Genomic DNA, 22,764 nt, shown 5'->3' with positions numbered 1-22,764 from the left:
TCTATATGATGATGTATGGATGAATAAGAACATTTATGTGGATTAATGGCCTTATTATAGCATGTTGTTGTAGGGAATTGTTCACCTATGATAGTGTTGAAATTTCACTAGTGAAGTATTTATGAAGTAAAGTCAATTGTTCATGTGGATGGATTGTCATCTTGTGATGAATGAATGTGATGTGGTTGAGACCCTTTTATCATAATATTGTTGTATATCCATCTTTTATAACTCTTATGGTTTTGTCCTTCCTATTTGATTATGGGAATACGCAAGTGAGGTTAAGATCTTGTGCATTTATTGTTCAATTGGTGAGGATGATAGAGTTAAGGAAGGTAGGTTTCATGTTTTTGAAGAGATTTTTTTCTCTTTTTGTTCATAGGAAAAAATTCTCTTAGAAGTTATACTATTTTAGTGACTTTCCTTGATGGGATGTTCATCAAGTTGCTCTTAATATTTTATCTAGAGTTTAGTGGGCCTGAGGTGTTGCCAGTGCTTGAAAGACTTGGAAAACCCCAAAAACAAGGGGAAGTGGCCCCTAGAACCCTAAAAAACGTTGAAAATGGCTAGGAATTTAATTCTCAAACCCACTAGTCAGGGGTCGGGCGGTCGGTGAGGTAGGCTGAATCTCAATAGACCTATGATGGGATTGTTTCAAGCTAATTATGCAATTGTTGTGCTATGCAACTAGCTCACAAATAGATTGATTAATGACTTAAATTATCCTCTTCGATGGGGGAACCTCCTTTACATTAAATAAATGAACAATTATTTGATGATTCAAATGAAAAAAACTCCTTTCTATATATAGGAGTCTAAGGGGTCACAATATAATCAGAGCCAACATAACAATAGTGGGCTTCTATGGGGTACAATAATAAAAATATGGGAACTACATGGGCACAAAAGTAACAATAAGGGGTCTATAGTAACAATAAAAATGAGGGAATACACTAGCATTATAGCGACCTAACATGCCCCTCTCCTTCAAAAAAGTGTTGTTCTCAACAGTTGAGTAGTTCTAGATGGTTTTGTATAAAACTCTCATCCTCCCATGTGGAATCTTCAGCGGGCAAGTCCTTCCACTTGATGAGATACTCTAAAATTGATCGATTTCATAGTTGTCAAATTATTTTTTTCATGAATGCTTTAGGTTCCAATATTATTTTTCCTTCTTCGTCAAGTTTTGGCAATATTGTTTGAACTGGGAGCTTGTCACCCATAACCTTATTTAAGCATGAAACATGGAAAACTAGGTGCACTCGGGAAGATGCAAGAAGCTCCAATGTGTATGCCATAGTACCAATCATTTGCAACACCTTGTAAGGGCCATAATGATTTTGTGATAATTTGTTATCCTTCTTAGCTTGGTTGAGGGATATTTGTTTGTATGGTTGTAGTCATAAAAATTCCTAGTCACCTACATCAAAAATCCTTTCGCTACGATGTTGATCTGCCTGTTGTTTCATTCTATTATGCGCCAAAGTGAGGTTATGCTTTAAGAGTTGGAGAACTTATTGTTGATGCCCAATGTGATCTTCCACTACTTGAACCTTAGAATTTTCTCTTAAACATGATGTGATGGATGGTGGATGATATCCATAAAGTGCCATAAATGGGGTCATTCTTGTTGTAGTATGGAAGGAAGTGTTATACCACCTTTCAACTAGAGGTAACCACTTGACCCATTGTATCTATTTATAGATACAAAGCAATGAAGATATCCTTACAAACACTTGTTCACTATCTTAGTTTTCCCATCAGATTGAGAATGATAAGATGCACTATGAGCTAATTGAGTACCCAGATAAGAAAATTATTTCATACAAAAATTTCGAGGGAAGATGGGATCTCTGTTGCTTACAATAATCTTTGGATTTCCATTTAGCTTTTGAATTGTTTCCATAAATTTAGTAGAAACTATACTGACTTTAAATCAATGAGATAATGCACAAATGTGTGCATAATTGGTAATTCTATCAACTACCGCCATGATGACACTCTTTCCTTTGGACTTGGGTAAACTTGTGATGAAATCCATTGAAACCTTCTCCCATCATTGACTTGGAATGGATAAAGTGTGTAACAGACCTGGGGTCTTCATTTTCTCAACTTTATTTTGTTTGCAAACCAACCATTTCTTCACAAAATTTTGAATATCAGATTTAAGGCCATCCCAAAAAACTCCTTCTTAACCATGTGGTAACTTTTTAAAAATCTTGAGTGCCCTATTAAGGGAGTGGTGTGCTATTGCAGAAGAATCTTTTGTTTTATTTGGGAATTCTTACAAAGGTATAAGTGATCTGTGTACCATAATGAATAATTTTTAAAACTAAATGTATCAGATGTACTGGGATCTTGCTGCAACTTTTGAATGAGTTCCCACACTTCTTCATCATTTTTTCATTCTTCCTTTGCTTCGGTTATCCAATCTGGTTGGATAATAGAAATGGAACAAAGAAATTATTTCACATCCTCATCCTTTCTTGAGAGTGCATCTATAATAACAATTTTCTTCCATTTTTTGTAGACGGTTTCAAAGTCATAACCCAACAGCTTTGTGACCCATTTTTGCTTCTCTTTTGAAGATAACTTGTGTTCTAATAGTTATTGAAGACTATCATGATATGATTTTACCTTTAAGTGTCTTTCCATTAGGTAAGCTCACCATTTCTTAACTACATCTAGTATTGCCAACATTTCATTATCATAAATAGCTTTGTGTAAATACTTTACTTTGATTGAACGACTTTTAAAAGAAATAGGTCTTCCTTGTTGCATTAAAACAACACCAATTCCATTTCGTGAGGCATCACATTCCATAATAAAGGTTTTTGTGAAGTTCGGCGTAGCTAAGACCGGTGCTTGGAACATTTCCTATTTAAGATGTTCAAAGGCCATAGTTGCTTTTGGAGTCGGAATAAATGCATCTTTATTTAGTAATGTTGCTAGAGGTGTTGTTGTTCTCCCATAGTTCTTAAAAAACTTGTGAAAATACCCTGTCAACCCGAGAAATCTTCGTAGATGCTTTATGGATGTGGGGATTTTCCATTCCTTAATGGATTTAATTTTGTTTGTGTCTACCTTAACACCCTCAGGAGATACAATATGACCTAGATATTCCACCTCATGTACTCAAAAGAAACATTTGGAGGTTTTTCCGTATAATTGTTTCACCTACAATAGTTTGAGCACCCTGTCCACATGTTGAAAATGATCCTTCCAAGACTTTCTTTAGATTAGTATATCATCAAAAAATACTAACACAAATTTTCAGAAAGGGTTTGAAAATGGAATTCATTAAACCTTGAAATGTATAAGGTGCATTGGTAAGGCCAAAAGGCATGACCAAAAATTCATTAAGACCCTCATGATTCCTAAATGTTGTTTTTGGAATGTCTTCAGTCTTCATTCTTATTTGATGATATCTTGAACAAAGATTTAACTTGGTGAAGTAAATTGCTCCATGTAATTCATCCAATAATTTATCAATTATAGGAATGGGAAATTTATCTTTAATAGTTATCTTGTTTAGCTCCCTATAATCCAGACACATGCACCATGATCCATCCTTCTTTCGCATGAATACTACTGGAGTAGAGAAAGGACTTTGACTAGGTTGAATTATACCAGTCTCTAGCATTTTTGCAACCATATGTTCAATTTCACTCTTTTGAGAATACAGATATCTGTAAGGTTTGATGTTTGGAGGAACACTTCCTAGAATCAAGTGAATCACATGATCATGATCAAGAATAGGTGGGAGGCCTTTGGGAGTCTCAAATACCTTGGAATGATTGTCCAAGGCTTTTTGGATATCTAGAGAAATAGATGATTTCGATGTTTGATCCCCTAGTGAGCATAATTGTGAAATTACACCCCATTGTTGTTTCTTTAGAAGATTTTTCATTCCATTATAGATGATTATATTTCCTTGGCTCTATGTGATACCCCTTAATTCAACTTCCTTTCATTCCCAAAAGAAATTCAAGAAAAGTTCTTGAAAATTGAAATCTATCGTCCTGAAAGATTGTAACCATTTGACTCCTAGTACAACATCAACACCACCCATTGGAATGGAAAACACTGTACTATTGAAGACATATTCCCATATTATGGCACTTTCGAGAGAAATTTATAGTTCCTCCATTTGCACCATCACTTGACACTCTGGTGTTGGATATAGGAAGCAATTCAATTCATTGGCTATATTACAATGAATAAAATTATGGGGTCTACCTTAATCAATCAACATTATTACCTTTTTATTCTTGATATGTTGTTTATGTTGATAGTTTGAAGAGTGGTAGTTCATGCCAATTCATTATAAGATATGTTTGGATTCATTTCTTCTTTCATTGGGGTTGGTTACTAGTGTATATCCTCCTTTTTGATGTTTTTTCTTCATTTTCTTCCTCCTCTTCACAATCTATATAGAATAATTTCTTCTCGACACACTTATGACCTTTAGTGTATTTTCTATCACAACCATAACAAAGACATTTTTCTCTATTTTCCTCCAATTATTCTGGTGTCAACCTTGTAGGTTGTGGAAGTCTAGGAGTAGAAACACTTCCACCTTTATAGTTGTGTGTGGTAGACTTCCTTGTTTCCATAATTTTTCTTTCAACTTTGTTGCCAACTTTAATGCCTTCTCTAATGAATAAAGTTCCCAAAGGTGAACCTCATGTTGGATGTTATCTTTTAAATTCCCTATGATTACGTCAAGCCTATGCTCCTCTGGAATATTGATTACCCTAATTTTCAATTTTTGGAAGTCTTCAATGTGCTCCTCCATTGAACCCTTTTGTTTGAGATTTATCAATTGGCTAAAGAAGGTGTTTCTTTTTGTATCTTCATAATGTTCTATCATTTCCTCCATAAAAGTTGACTAGGTGACAAGTGGTTTACGAGAAAAAATCCATCTATACCATACAAACTGATTGAGTTCTAAATATAAAGATGCAATACATACCTTTTGTGATGGTTTCACATCATGTAGATCAAAATATTTCTCCAACTATAGTATCCTACTTACTGGATCCTTGCCATAAAATATCCTCATATCTATCTTTGGAATGTGGTGGTTCTTAAACCCCACATTGGAGTCTCTAAAATTGTAATTGATATTCGTTTTGTCTTCATCATGATTTTAATGGATTTCCTTGTCACCACTGGGACACCTTTCGTCTAGCAACTTTTCCAAACCTTCCTTCAATCATTCTATCCTAACATTTATCATTGCTTCGATGTATTATTTTAAACCGTCATTCAAAACTCCCACATTGCTTTCTATGCCTTCCATGCCATTCTTGAAACCATCCCACTTGGTCTCGTAATTTTGATATATCATGTTGCATTTCTTCCTCTTCTTCATGTGTCATAGTAGAGATTTTTGGTTTCTTACTAGTTGCTACATTTTTATTCTTCGAGTCATGAATTAATGATATTTATCCTTCACTATTCCCTTTGAATCACTTCAAACTATTTTTTCAAACAAAACTTATGCAATTTTTTAAAAATACACACCTTTTTCTTGCTTTTTAGGAGTTTGATATTGAATCTATTGTATCTCTATAATTTCAAATCTCCAAGGTCTGAAATTTCTTCCTATGGTAGCTCTCTAAGTCCTCTCTTCAGCTCAATAAGTCTGATCGAGATTGGATTCTCCAAGGAAGTGGTATGTCAAATCTCCCACAATGACTTGATTGTGGACTTGTTAAATATAGTGACATTGTACTAGATGCCATGTGTCACTGTTTCAACCTTTGGACCTCAAATTTCTACACGGAAAACTATAGTCCATTTCATTTCAGCTACATCTTACATAATTCAAATGCGATGCTTGAAACGAAATTTATGACGATTTTCGCTAGGTCACTTATTTGAGACATCATTCTGGAGCCTGAAAAACCCTAACTTTCTTGGATCATCTCTGTAAAAGTATAGCAATAAAAGATAGAAAATTCATACAATAATTTCAACAATATTTCAGGTCCACGTGGTTTTAATTTCAGATTCTCAAGCTTCGTAGAAAAAAAATTATAGTAAAAATTCCATGATGACCTATTTGAAGTAGAGAAACCCTAGAGTCCAAAGCCCTAATACCAAATGTTATGAAACCAACTCACAAATAGATAGATCAACGACTTACAAATTATCCTCTTTGAGGGGTAAACCTCCTTTACATTACATAAATGAATAATTGTTGGATGATTTAGATGAAAATACCTCCTTTATATATATAGGAGTCTAAGGGGTCACAATATAATCAGAGTCGACATAACAATAATAATGTAAGGGCACAACAATAACAATAATGGGGCTACACTAGCTATAACAATGAGGGAATACACTAGTATTATAAGGACCTAACATGCTGGGAGTCAAGAGGTCAGATAGTCACGAAAGAGGACTGACCCTGGCCCAATATTTTATTGTGCCAAGGAGGAGCGAAGACACCAAAGTAGGTTAGAGGCTAGGGGTCAGGACTTAAGTGGAAAAGGAAAGGATGTTAGTAAGGTTGACTTTTTACTAGTCTTTGAGCTCGATTGCCATGTGGCATGTCCATGGTGTCGATGCATCTAGTCACATGTTGTGTAGGCTATTGGATGGTTTCGATGTGGAGGGTAAGGTGACGTGGAAAGGTAACATGGCCTATATTTAAGAAGGAATAACTCTCAATCTGTAAGTCAGATTAAGGCAATGCTTATATTGGCTAAATTGACCCAATTAGATGACTGTAATGGTGACGTCAGATTAAAGTTTTAATTTTTTTATAGGAAAAATCAACATTTTTAGGTCTTGTTCCCGTAGCGATACTTTGGGAGTTGGATCCCCATAGTAACTACCTATTAATAAATCTATTATGGTTATGGGGTTGATAGGGGACGTTAGATAGAGTATGCACAATGAACTCTCTCTCTCTCTCTCTCTCTCTTGATATATATATATATATATATATATATATATATATATATATATATATAGAAAGAGAGACAGATAGAAATTTATTTGATTTAACTTGTTAAGGCTTAGTTTTATATATCAATTTGGCATCACCTAAAAGGACTATTGATGGAAACTAGTGCATATACAAATCCCTTTGAGACTGTATGTGTGAAATGTAGTAGTCCAATTACAATTGCTAGAACTATGGATGAATTTATGGTTTATTTTACCATTTGCAAGGAATTTTTTCACTTTGTTTATTTCCATCGACTAAATTGTATCATACATGAAAACAAGAGGACTAGAACATACTTTTCTCTAAGAGGAATGGAAATGGAGAAAATAATACCTGTTTTGCTAAAATTTCCTATCAGTTATACTATGTGAAAAAATAAGTTGTTATTTTTTCCTCGCTTATGTTATTTTAATAATTAATATTATCATATCTCGGTTATTCCATTATCTTGCATGGAATATTTCCCATTCTGTTGAATGCGAAGGTGAAGAGAATACTCTGCATAATGAAATTCCTCTGTACTCCACATACAAAAATGAAAACAAAACCTTGTTCCATTTTACCATTGCTAACCTAAAACACTTGTTATGGATTTTACATGAGAATTTGAACTTAGGTATATAACAAAAACAAAAAGGAGTGGGAAGTTTTCCATGTGTAATTTTTGAATTGGACATCAATATTTATTGTCAATAAGGTTATTAAAATGGGCATCTCCATATGTGTTTCCATCAAATTTCAAAAAGGAATATCAATAGCTTATCACATCTAAAAGTAGCACAAATTCTTGGAAATGATTTGTAATTCGTGAGAAATTTATTTGGAAAAAAATTGTGGGAAAATACCATCCTAGAAGGGGCTAAGTTCATTTTGATTGCTTAGTATGTCCTATCACTCCTATAAATTATCTCATGGCCATCATGTATTGGACAATAATAAAACTCCTATTGTAAATATAATAGTTTTGAAATGCTAGTTTTTAGTTTAATTTGAACCTATAGAAAACAAGTAGAGTTAAGATACAGAATTTTCTCACAGATACAATTAATCGTCTATATTTATTTTGCATATGATGTACACATAAACCAAACTTTACATGCCCCAAACTTTAACAATCCAAAACTGCTAATTAATTGATTTATGTGTAGTATTGTCTAGAACGAAAGTGTGCAAAAGAGCTATGCAGAAGGAGAATATATGCAGAGATGTGGAACACTGTGATACAAATCTCATGTTGCTTTCTCCACATTTCATTCTCCCATACAACACTTCTTCCTTACATCAATACTGAGGTTCACTTACTCTATTTTGATAATAGATCATTGGTTGGCACCAAAACAAGCTAAGAGATTAAATGTAGCGAATATGCATTGATTCACTGAATAAATGCCCAAAAATACTTGTATTTATTGGCATAGGAGCTTTAGTGAATCATAGGGTTAAGCTAAATCAAACATTGGGTTCAAACTAATACAAAAAATAAAACTTCCATAAAGAAGCAATAACTCAATGCAATAAAATAAATGTTTGAATGCCATTGTATCATTACATAAATGAAAATAGAATGAGAATTAGGATATTAATAAAATAATATGTTGATATTGATTTTTAAAGCATGTCAAATGAAGAAATCATGAAACGAAATCCTATGAATTGTACTATATGGAGTCAAAGTTTAAGAAAAATGGATATGATTTATAGTAACCGATATCTAAAGAACCTTTTCTGACTACAGATTAGGAAAATTTACTTCTATCTAGATCAATATCGATCATTCGATAATGAATACTAGTAAAATCAATAACAGTTAAATGTCCTTTCATAAATTTTATGCTAATTCTTGATTTAGATGACTTATAGCCTCTTATGGATTATATGTAGGTCCGATGTCTTTGAACTGGTTTATAAAATCTCTAGAAAGATGATTTTCCATTGTTCATCATGTTGTAACCTCATTAGCACTAGACTCATTTATCAAAACTCTAGATAAGTGATTTTCTTCATTTCTTTTGAAACTGATAAGTGTTATTAGGATTTTCTTTATCATTTGGTTATTTTTTCTTGAATTTTCTATGTCTTTTTGGTATCATCATTGTAGAAAATCTATTTTTAGTGAAATGATTTATGAAATTTCTTTTTCTTTAAGAAAAAATTACTTTAAAAGGAAACTTTGCCATGAATTTGAAAGACGATTTTCATATTCTTGGCATTATTAATCTGGTGTTGCATTGGTCTCTATCACGTAGTTCCAGATAATTGGTAAGATGAATGGAGGAGGATGTTGGAATTTACAGGGTAAGTTTCTCAGATAGAACACCGAAGGACACTGCTCACAAACAGATCACAGATCAAGACACCAGTATTCTTGACATGGTTAAAACCCTCAAAGAGGGAAATAGTCTATGACCTGATCCAATGCAGCCACTTCAGGAAATTTATTAATGTAAAATAAATAAAATTTACGTAAGCTTCTCTCATGAACAATCACCCTACAAATGACCCTCAATTCTCTTTAAATAGAGATCACGGACGAATCGGGTGTTAAGCCATGGATCAAGTGTTGGTAATACCGAGGAGAGAATGAACCGCCAGATCACTTCATGTCTAGAACATATCGTGATTATCGAATTGTAAGTTACAAAATTACATAGTAAAGTAATGCTCTTTACCTAACATATGCTCAGTGCAAAAGTTAATGAATTTGTGGTTAACATATTCTCTGCCATTATCATATCTTAGCTTAAGAATTTGATGTCCAGATTGTTTCTCAACAAAGTCCTTAAAGGCCAAGAACATGTTAAAGAGTTCACTCTTGAGTTTTAAGAAGTATACCCATTTGCTTAGGAGAAATAATCAATGAATGTTAAGAAATACTTGTAGCAAGAGAATGAAACATCTGGAAGTGGACCACAGAAGAAAAACTTGGGACAGGATTGAAGGATGTACAAATATGACACAATAGGAGAAGGAAGGAGGCATTAGAACCTATCCCCCCTTAGTGAAAACTTCCTGAACTCCAACCATAAATCAAAGTTTAGTAAACTTCACCTATCTTAAATCCTTTGTAAAGATGTTTGCAACTTGATCACCGGTTGAACAATATTGCACTCAGAGAACATGGTCATGAATGAGATTTTTGATGAAGTGCATGTGTAGTTCAATTTGTTTCTTGTGCTGATGTTGGACTAGATATTTGCATGGTTGACTGACACTTTCATTATCACACCAAAGTATAGTCGGTTGTTGTTGTTGAAAGCCAAACTCTGACAGTATCTAATGAAGCCACAAGGCTTCCTTACTAGCTTTTATGACACCACAATACTCTGCTTCTATTGAAGAAAGAGAAATGGAACTTTGTTTCTTGCAAGCCCATGTAATAGGTCTAGAACCAAGAGTGAAGACATAACCTGCAGTAGACTTCCAATCATCAGGGTCACCAACCTAATTGGAATCAGTGAAACCAACCAATAGAGGAGATTCTTCTACATTGTAATGAATCCCAAAGTGAATTGTATCTCCAACATAACGAAGTATTATTTTATTTGCTTTCCAATGACTTTCATATGGGGTTTTCATAAACCGATCAATAAGGCCAATAGCAAAGGAAATGTCAGGATGGGTATGCGTCAGATACAAAAGCTTTCCTACAAGCTGATGGTATAAGGTAGCATCAACGTCAGGGGAAGTACAAGTGACTAAAAGTTTGGCTCCATTCTTCCATGTGAAAGTGGTGTTTAAGATCACATGCATACCTGGACTCAGAAAGGGAAATACCTCCTTTGGATTGCAAGACTTGAAGACCAAGAAAATAATACAAGTGTCCTAAGTCCTTCATTTCAAACTTCTTTTTAAGGCTAGAATTAACATGGTTTATAAGGTTGGGATCACTACCAATAAGGATAATATCATGAAAATAAGGAACAAGAATGATAAGAGACTTCCCCACTTCTTGGTGTAGATAGTATTGTGAGAATGAAACCTAGAAAATCTAGTATCTAAAACAAAGCTATCCATTTTAGCATACCAAGCCCAAGGGGCTTCCTTAAGACCATAAATGGATTTCTTAAGCTGACATAAAAGGATGGAGTTTATTTGTATAAAGCCAGGAGGTTGTTCCATATAGATTTCTTCATGCAAGTCCCCATGCAAGAAGGTGGATTTAATATCCATTTGATGGACTTCCCATTTGAAATAGGTAGCAAGGGAAGGAACAAGGTGGATATAGTTCATTTTGGAAACAGGGGAGAAGGTTTTAGTATAGTCAATCCCTTCAACTTGTGAAAAACATTTAGCAACAAGATGAGCTTTATGTTTATCAACTTTTCCATCTGGTCCAAACTTGGTTCTATAAACCCATTTGCACCTAACAAATTCTCATCCCTTTGGAAGAGGAACAAGGTCCCATATATCATTTTACAATAGTGAACGATATTCTTCATTCATAGTTGCGTCCCAATCTAGATGGCCTAAAGCTTGTGCAAAGGTTTTAGGATCATAATTTGCTGAAGCTTTAGCCAGTAAAGAACAAGCTCTATCAAACTAAGAGCATATATCACACTGATCTACAGGATCACATGCAAGAGCACCTGTTGCATCCTCAGTAGCACGGACCCATTTTGGAAGCTGAGGAGCTGAAGGAGGATCTCGAGAAGGAGGGGGAGGATTTCCATCCTCGCTGTCATCAATTGAAGAAATATTTTCAGAAGTAGAAGGAATAGAGAGAGGTGGAACATCCACCAAACTAGGCTCATAGGCTGATATATTTTTAGCAAACTTTACATCTCTTCTAATGATAACATTTTTGGAATTAGGTGGAAGAAGTCTATATCCTTTTACATCTTCAAAATATCCAACAAAAATACATTTTTCGCTCTTAGGTTCTAAGGCTTTATGTTTCTCATCTAGAATATGGGCCCATGCTTCACTTCCAAAAACACGAAAGTGACTTATGTCTAGTTTAATTGAGCTCCATGCTTCTTCGGAGTGATATTATTTAAAACCTTAGTAGGAGTGTGATTTACTATGTAATTTGCACAATTAATTGCTTCTTCCCAAAAATTAAGACTAAGTCCTTTAGATTAAAGCATACAATTATCCATTTCCTTTAGGGTGTAATCTTTCTTTCAGCTACACCATTTTGTTGTATATGGAACAATATGTTGCAATTGAATTCCATGCTCAGTGAAACAGTTGATGAATTTTTTGTTAACATATTCTCCGCCATTATTAGATCTTAGATTAATAATTTGATGTCCATATTGTTTCTCAACAAAGGCCTTAAAGGCAAAGAACATGTTAAACACTTCACTCTTGAGTTTTAAGAAGTATACCCAAGTGCATCTCGAGAAATCATCAATGAAAGTGAGGAATACTGGTGTATTGATCTGTGATCTATTTGTGAGCGGTGTCCTTTGGTGTTCTATCTGAGGAACTTACCCTCTAAATTTCTACAAAGGAGGGAAGAGGCACATGGGAGAAATTCCTTGTCACTCACAATATGATGGTAAGCCAAATAGAGGAGGAGGGAAGGGGTTTCATGGAGTAAGACGGGGGACGCTTTATCACTCAGAATACCACAATTTAGTTGTCACTATTGCAAATTGCAATACCAATAATGATACAGATGGATGAAGAAAGAAATGGAAAAATAATATAGGAACAACTATATACAATCAACCAAGATATCTTAATGCTTAGCCAAAATATATTAATGCTAATGAGTAGCATATTGGGACTAGATCAAATGCTTGGACAACTAGAAGATGAATTACATGCTATTAGAATAATTTTATAATATTTCTTGCAAAACCTAAATGGATGATCAGACCTCCATTCTTGCAACACAACCAGTGGAAGTGCAAACCTCCAGGAAGAAATCATTACCAAATTTTGCTACATTCTCAACCAATTTTCAAATTTAGTCTATGCTAAAGGATATATATTGCAATTTTCTCAACATAGTAAAACAAATTCTCTTTTGAAACATATAGTAGAATACTCTAATACCATTTCATCACCTATACTCTAATCATGTACATGGAACATGAATTTTGTAAATTACACCAAATTTGATCATCAAAATAATGTAAATGTTATGTGTGATCTAATCATATTTCACAATTTCAAATAGACAGACCTTGTTTTCTCCTTTAGAAAATTGTGAAAGTGGAAATATCCACTCTCAAAGTGTGAAAGTGTTTTGTTTCATTTTGTAATCTAATCAACTTGTACAATTGCATATAGACAGATGTTATACTTATACTCTCCTTTAAAAACAGTTACATGCTAACAACTACAAACAAACATATATTGTTCCTTCTTTGATCTGGGCGATCTTCGTGAATGATTTCAAACAAAAAGTCCCCATCATATAGGACCTTTTACTAACACTTACATTTTCTTGTGAAATTATGTGCGATGCATATTATATACAACTTCAGTAAAACATCAAATTGAAGCAAAGAAAAAATAATCATGAAGCACACATAAACATACAATATGATAACATAGCTCATGCAGTTTGGGCTTCGCATCTAGGCATGATTTCAAGATTGGGGAGGTATCTTCATTAGCTGTTGCAATATGGTGATGAGTACATGATGTAATCTCTATTAATACGAGGATGGACCCCCTTAATTAGAGTGGCGTGTCTCTCCATGAGACATTCTGCTATAAGAAATCTCACTCATAAAATCTCTCCTCTAGAATGACAAAGGACCAATCTCTCACATGATGTGGCATACAATAATCCTCTCACAAAGTGGCATACATGGATCTCGAATGAAAACTATCATCTCCGTAGAATCAAATGATGACATGGAAACAATACATTGTCTACCTCCAAGTCTAGAGCTGACATGAAAATCAACTACTCAGATGAAGGCACTACCTATGCCATCACGTTCCTTATGAAAAACCATGAAATATGATTGTAAACTCAACCCATTTCTGACTCGATCAAACTTGGTCTCCCTAGGAATCCCAGAGATTCCTTAAAGATTCTCTTCTGCGGGTTGATTGAAATTTGGCTACTCAGATGAAGAAATTGATCATGCCATCATGTTCCTTGTGAAAAATTGGTTCAAATGAGTATAAACTCAACATATCTCTAACACCTTCAAAATTCTACCCCAAGGGAATCTTAAAGATTCCTCAAGGATTCCTCATAGAGAATATTCTTTGAAATATTCCCTAACATATTCTCTATCAATATTCTGAGAATCTTCTTGAGATTCATGTCTTCATTGGCTTATCTGTGCCCTCATATCTAATGTATTCTCCATGGTTCCCTTTGAACCATTTGAATAGCATTTTATAACAAAGTGTGAGGGTGAATAATATAGTGTGTGGTTGGAATAATGGTTGGCATATTCATCTTAAGCTACTTGTTTTTGGAGAGGTTTTGGGTTCAAAACCATGGACTCCAAATTTTTCTTTAGTATTGTTTTAAAGCCCAATTTTGGTTTTAATATAGTTTTCAAAACATATAATATATGGTAAAATTAGTTCTAATATAGTTTTCAAAACATATAATATATGGTATATGTATGTCCATATTCTAATGACTCCCCAAACCATGAGAATAAGGAAAAAATGGAGGTTGAACCATGCCAAGGTCACTTGGGCCTTTTTTAGGTTCCATGTTGCACCATTTGATTGGACCATATGACCAACTATCATTGGTCGACATCATATGCCACTTCTCACACTTACTTGACATGTGTTGACTCATGGTGCTGCCACATCATTTGCTTGTGGGTCCACCTGGTTTTCTGAATAGGATGCCACATTAGCTCTATAGGTCCGACTAGGCCCACTGACTTTGATGCCACGTGTCATCTGTATGTCCTTCCACATGGCAAAATGTTGACTTTAACTTTTTCCCAGTTTCACTGAAACTTTGACTGAGAATAACTTTCGCATAGGAACTCAGATTGAGGCATCGTTTGCACCATTGTAATAAAAAAGACAAGATGTACTCTATTTTATTGTTTTTAATGTAATATGATTTGTTTTTTTGAGTCTTTCTAGAGCCACTTCGATAATTCCTACCGACTTAGGAGCTTTTTGTCCTGCAAAAGCATAAAAACAATATGCAATCTGATGTACTGCCTCATCTGCACAACAAGTGCCCTAACGAACCACACTTCCTTCTCATTCACCTTTGTACTTCAGAACCATAAATGATGAACTGACACCTGTCTCATATGCAAACCTCTAGTACAACCTTTCAGAATACATTTTCTTTTATAAGATCAAACATGAGCCAAGCAAACCCCATACTTGATCAATTTTATAACAGACTCTTTGTTCAACTTTACATCGAAATCATAACAGAAACCAATATCGAGGTATCAACTAAAAAGACCAAAAAATATTACCATATTGAATTCATAAGCGATGGAAAACACTTCATTATTCTTACAATCATTTCACAACATGTGATTTACAAAAATGTGGACATGTTCAACTACTTAAAAATTCTACCCATTTCTTACTCAACAAAGTGAATGGGTCATAATATTCCTGTAGCCCCTTATCTTTTTTATCGACTTCATTAACTATTTCCGTTTGGTCCTCCTTCAGTCGTTTATCTGGATGGAGCTCCCAACATGTGGATTTTTGATGTCCACTCTTGTTGCAATGATTGCAAAAATTATTCTTCCTCCAGACTTGCTTGACCTTCTTCCTTCCTTGATGTGGATAAGGCTTTTCATGTCTTGTCCTCTTCCTTGTTGTCATTATTTTCCAACACTTGGAAACAACATGGTTATACAAGCCACAAAGACTACATGGTTTTCTATGCCACAAGTTTTGTTTATCATTAACGATCTTCTTGTAATCAAAAGGAACATTAGAATAACAATAATTTTTATAACTTACTTAGTTGTCTATGATGTGATACTTGCAATGAGAGCTTGCCTTAGCTCTTCTTTTGCAATGTTCATTGCCATGGGAAGACCGTGATATGATTTCAAAATCCGATTTCATTGTTGGTTTCAGCAATGGATTGGATTCTTTTTCTGAATAACCCCTTTCTTATGTTTCCTTCAAGAACTCTCCTTCAATGTACCTCAATCCCGCAAATCAAGGCCATTGTACAACCTCCAATGGTTGATTCATTCATTGGCCATTAAGACCAATTCCTCCTCCTTTATACCCCATCTTGGTAAGGAGTCTCATGTCGGTTTCTGAAATGGATACACCTCAATGGTTCCAATAGAAATAACATCATGTGAAAATGAAACTGAAGAATTATCAACACTATTTACCTGAACTATTGATTCTAAAGTAGGTGATGATGGATTTGTTGAACCTTCATTGCATTTCAACTTTTCCAAGGTTGCTTCCTTGGCATGTAATTGAAGATGCAATCTTTGCTTCTCCTCTTCTTCTTCTTGTAGAAGTCTCCTCAATTCAACATTATCCACTTGAAGGTTTTCATGGATATCTTCATTTGAATGATGAGAAGAAGACAAAGAAGAAGAATATTCACCCAATGATGGAGATGGAGCATCATCATCTTCTCTCTCTCTCTCTGCCTTTCTTCTTTTGACATTTTCTCCTCATAATCTGCATACATTATATCTACCATGATTTCCATCATGTAAAAGGAATTTTATAAATATTTGAGATCCTCCATTTTCCTTCTTGTTGCACACTCAATTCACAATCCCTAGCAAAAATGCCAGACAACTCTGATACCACTTGATCCGGGTGATTTTCATGAATGCTTTCAAACAAAAATCCCCATTATATAGGACCTTTTACTGACACTTATAATTTTAATGAAATTATGATAAATGCATATTATAAACAACTTCACAAACCATAAACACGAAACAAGGAACAAATAATCATGAAGTGAACATAAACTCATGATATGATAATGGAGTTCATCCAATGTGGCCTACATTTCTTGGCCCAATGTCAAGAGCGGGGAGCCCACTTCATTAGTTATTACAAGATGAGGATCAGGTTATGATGTAATCTATGTCAATAAAAGGATGAACCCCCTTAACAGACTAGTATGTCTCTCCACGAGACGTTATCTTATAAAAACTCTCACTCATAAAATCTCTCATCTAGCATGACATAGGAACAATCTCTCACATAAATTGACATCCAATGCTCCTCTGACAAAGTGGCATACATAGATCTTAAATGAAAATCATTATCTAAAAAAAATCAAATGAAGACATGGAAACAATGCATCTTATACCTCCAAGTTTGAGGACAACATGAAAATCAACTACTCGGATGAAGGAATTACATGTGTCATTGTGTTCCTTGTGAAAAACTGTGAAATATGACTTGAACTCGACTTCTTTCCAACTTGGTCAAATATGGTCCCCCCAGGAATCTCAAAGATTCCTTAAATATTTTCTTCTGTGGGTTGATTGAAATTGGCTACTCAGATGAAGAAACTGATCATGCCACCACATTCCTTGTGAAAAACTGGTTCAAATGAGTATAAAATAGATGTATTTCTGACACCTTCAAAATTCTACTCCCAAAGAATATTAACGAGTCCTCAAAGATTCCTCATAGAGAATATTCTTTGAAATATTCCCTAACATATTCTCTAAAAATATTTTGGAGATTCATGTCTTGATTGGCCTATCTGTTCCCTCATCTCTCATGTATTCTCCATATTTCCCTTTGAACCATTTAAATGACATTTTATAACAAAGTGTGTGGTTGGCATAATGGATAGAATAGTCATATTAAGTTGTTGTTGGAGAGGTTTTGGGTTCAAAATGTATGGACTCCCAATAATTCTTTAATATGTTTTTAAACCCCAACTTCCATTTTAATATAGTTTTCAAACGATATATTAATATGCATGTCCATATTGTAACAACCCCCTAAACCATAAGAATAAGGAAAAAAAATGGAGCTTGAACCATGCCAAGGAAAATTAGGCATAATTTTAGGTGCCATCTGGAATCATGTGATTGGTCCATGTGGAAGGCTCTCAATGGTCCACCTCATCGGCCACTTCTGTCACTTATGTGTCATGTGTCGACTCGTGGTGTGCCACATCATCTGCTTGTGGGTCCACCTGGTTTGTCGAGTGGGCTGCCACATTAGCTATGTGGTTCCCACTATGCCCACTGAATTTGATGCCACGTGCAATCTGTATCGCCTGCCATGTGTCAGAATGTTGACTTTGACTTTTACCCAATTTGACTGAGCATAACTTTCACATATGAACTTGGATTGAGGTGTCGTTTGCACTGTTGGAATTGGGAAGACTAAATTTACACTCTAGTATTATTTTCAATGACATCAAAAGATGTCTATTTTTTATCCTTTCTAGAGCCACCTGGATCATTCCTTTAGGAAGATTTACATGCTAGCATTAAATTGTCGTATTGCTTTGATTAAAAAGTCATGTGTGGTGGAAACGTATATAAAAACATAAACTATGTGAAGGAAATATGTTTTCTATTATTGTTTGACTAACTAGGATTTGGAAATTTGATAAATCAGTAAAACAATGTAAGAAATCACATGGCAAAAAAACAGACATGACATATGACAAATTATGAAATTTAAACAAATAAATTCATTGAAATACATTTTTGTACAATGTTAATAGCTACATATCACATAACCATAAGATAAAATTAGATCCCAACCATCCAACAAACTGAAAAAACTCTTTGGAAATGCTCAAATTGTTGAAGCATAAAGTAGAAGGTGGTGGTAGGATGGGAACTGCATATATGCATAGGTATGAAAATGTGTACGTCTCCCCATCCCTCACCAACATTCAATGGGAATTTTGTCTTACTAGTTACTAGTAACAAGGATATCTGCACTTTCCAAAGAAGAATTCTTGATTTTAAGAACTCAACAATAATACCACCTCAAGAATACCATACATTTATTGCTTGACAATGCAAACAAAGAAAATCATACCATCATTATATTTTTGAAAATGTCAACAACGACATTCGCCATTTTATATGCATAATCATGTTTTGATGGTTTATTGTAAATGTGTCAAGGATCTTCAAACTAGACAACAAATGAATGACAATTGTTTTTTTTGCATAGTATTGTTGATAGGAGACATTTCACATATGAGGCAATACCTTATCTAGTTCGACGCCTCTTAGAACACAATATGTTGTAGTCCTATCATTTGCATGTATGATACAATTTAATTGATGGAAATAAACAAAGGAACAATTTTCTTGCAAGTGGTAAGATGAACCATAGTTTCATCCATAGGTTTAGGAGTTGTAATATGACTACTTCATTTCACACATATAGTCTCAAAGAGATTCGTATATGCACTAGTTGCCACCAGTTGTCCTTGCAAGTGCAACAAAATTGATAAAGAAGGATGAGACTTATAAATTTGAAATCAAATCTCTCTCTCTCTCTCTCTCTCTCTCTCTCTCTCTCTCTCTCTCTCGCACTGAAGAAATAAATCTTCTCATACATTCCACTTCCTTTTATGTTTTCAACGAACATATGAAAGTCAATTTTTAAGTTCAATTTTTTTTCTTGTTTTATCACTATATTTTTTAGCAAGATGAGGAGAAAAACATTTTCTTGCAATTGTATTTGGATCGAAATATATGTTGGAACAAGCTTGTCATCTACTTGAACCCGTCACATACTTAATATTTGTAAAAAAATATATGTAAATCGTAAAAGAAATGGACAATAACTTGTTATCATTGAAACACTCAAATGAATAAAAGATTACTATTGTTTTGTCCTGATCTGCATTCTCGTCTTTGATTTCTAATACACATTTCATAATTTCATGTGTTGTCGAAATTGCAATTGCATCTATTATGCCAATTGGATACAAACCTTGACTACAAAATAGATGTACGATTGTGATATTTGGGAAAAATCGGTACTCTCTTGAAATGGGACATATTCTTTCTACGATGCTAAAGCTATTGATTACAATAGTTTTTTCACACTCACCATTGTCATATTTTTTCTTTGGAATTATTTCAGAATTTGAAATAGAAACCTTGCTATTTGTAGTAAGTTTTGCCTCATGTTGTTCAGTAAAATGTGTTGGCACAAGCAATTTTATTGTCATTTCAGCATTCTTTTCTATCAAATTTGCATGGAGTAATGCTTTTGTCTTATTTTCTTTGTCCAAAAAAGTTTGATATGTAATTAACCAAACAACATGGAAAATTCTTCCTATTATGTTGTTATTGATATGTTCAACTAGTAATGGCATAGACTCGATCTTATTTTACCTAGTCATGAGCATTGACTTGAAATTAATTCAAGAAAATAAAAAAGAAATATGTTTTGTAGTTATCTAAAATTAGACATAATTACCTTTTTGTATATGGTTCTTATTTTCTCTAAACTTTTCATCGTGTATTTCGTGATATTTACTTCTTTAATTATGCTCATTGTAATGTATACTTCTTCGTCCACGTCGATCATCACATCATCGATAATATATCTATTTGACATCGGTTCAAAATCTAATATTTTTTTTCCTATTCACAAATACAACACTCAAATCACTGCTTAAAAGGACATTATAATTGGTACTAAGTAAGAACTCGATCACAAAGATAGAACTAGATATTGCAAATTTATTGCTACTGTATATTTTGATATCGAGTTCATTGGTACGAAATAGAATATTAGTTTCAAAGTTCCTTTTTACATATATTAAAATGAAAAATTTACAAATACAAAAATGTTTTATAGAAATATTCAAAGTATGTTTTTGCTTGTAGTTGTTCTATTAAATCTCAATCTTTAAGTGTTACATGTTTCCTAAGAATTGAAAAAGTGTCAATTTTAGTTACAATACATAAAAATATAGGAAAAAAATAGAGAGTTGTATATTGTAATAATCAAATCACAATAAATAGAATAGAAACACACCTCTTAGCCAAGTTATCACTATCTTCAATTGTAATTGTTTTACTTGTATTCATATTACCTTCTTTGAAGATATGAATTAGATCAAATATATAGAAATAAGAATAATAAAAAATTCCAATTTCATAGCACAAAAACAATTCAGCCCTAACAAATACATGACACTAATGTATATTATATAAACATTTCTAACACTCTCATGTTATCTGATTTTTGAATTGTGTACCTTCTTGTTATAGGAATGTAGCATATATTGTATAAAGGACATAAATACTCACATATAAAAGGAATGCCACATAACTTACCTGATAAATATGCTATACATTTTTTACTTACATGTGAAATGATCTTGCAAAGAATCCCTCACGTCATGCAACCACCAAAAGAATCACCATACATCTCAGAAAACAACTTTTTTGTAAACATCTCCCCCCAAAAGTAATCAAACATGTGTGGAAATGTGTATGTTAAAAAATTCATGATAAACACCTAGCCAATGCTTCTATAGACAACATAACTAGAATTAGTGGTTAGAATCGTCATATTACATTTCAAAATTTCATGATATGTTTTACTATTCAATGTGGATACATTTATTTTGATATTGGTAAGAAAAATGAAAGGTTCTTCCACACCTCCAGACCCTGCAAAAATTTAAATGATTAAAACATATAACATCTTTCGAACTTTATAGTAAAAAGAACTACAAAAATTTGAGGCATGAATGTTTGGATAAGTGATTAATTGTCCTCACTATCGTCTCTATGTGGGTTCGTTTAATTTGAGCTTAGAAAATACAAATTGTGTTTGTTATTTGAAATTTTCAATTAAATAATTATCATCCAATACATGAAATGCCTTTCTAATGCATATGAGGAAGGAGTGTTGCACATGAGAATGGGTGTGTAGAGAAAGTAAAAAAAACGTGCTCCCGTCAACATGCTTCTAGAAATGGTTGCTCACACATATTATAATTTGGAATCTACATAAAATTAGGCAATATACAAAAGCTCAAAGAAAATTATCAAAAATATAATTTCAATTAGTGTTTTTGCACAATGTCTCTAAATTATTTTCAGAACTAGTAAACAGATTCATATTTCGAACGAGCATTGAATATAGAGTCATGGTACAAAGAATAATATTTGTTGCATAAAGAATTTACCAAAATCCCAATACTTAAATTGTAAAGTATATGCATTTCCCCCAATGTGGACTACAATTGGGCTCCCGTAAACCATAATATCAAAAAGGTGTCTGCAACAAAAAAGAAAAAAATGCATCAAGGAGTTAGTTTAGTTCACAGTAATGTATCCAACATATTAGTCTTTGAAAAATGGGTGGGCGATTAATTGTGCACACTATTATGTCAATGTGGGCACATTTTTTTTATTTCACAATGAAAATGAGTTATGGAAAAATTGTTTTGTGGGTGGTTCGATGCCTAATTCTCAAAACTATGTTATGTGGCTCTGAGTGCATAGGTGCACTTGTGCACAAATACGAAGCGAGCACAATGAAAGCATTAATTATTTTTAAAAACAATGATGTTCGACTGAATTTGATAGTGATTTATTGAAATTTTAAAATATACTCCATGCCAAGTGTAGAAGAAAAAAAACTTGACTCAATATAGTTCCTTCTCTTTAAAAAACACCTATGCACATAATTTATCTAAACACCCTTTCCCCCACACTTCCTGCACACCCGATCATGTCCCACGGTGAGCATCAAGTCCTCCATCTTAATGAAAGAAAATATTCTCAAGAAGTTCACTTCTTCATGATGGCCAGAGTCAGAACCTATTTGAATATTCTCATTTTTTTCTTTTCCCTATCAAATGAGCCCACTTTATTATGCAAGAATGTAATTTCTAGCTTATTTTCGCACATCCATGATAGATCAAA

Source organism: Pinus tabuliformis, chromosome 2_2 (assembly GCF_031772625.1).
Source record: "Pinus tabuliformis cultivar Carrire ecotype Pingquan chromosome 2_2, CPIR1, whole genome shotgun sequence".
NCBI lineage: Eukaryota > Viridiplantae > Streptophyta > Pinopsida > Pinales > Pinaceae > Pinus > Pinus tabuliformis.
Note: the sequence above shows the minus strand (reverse complement) of the source record.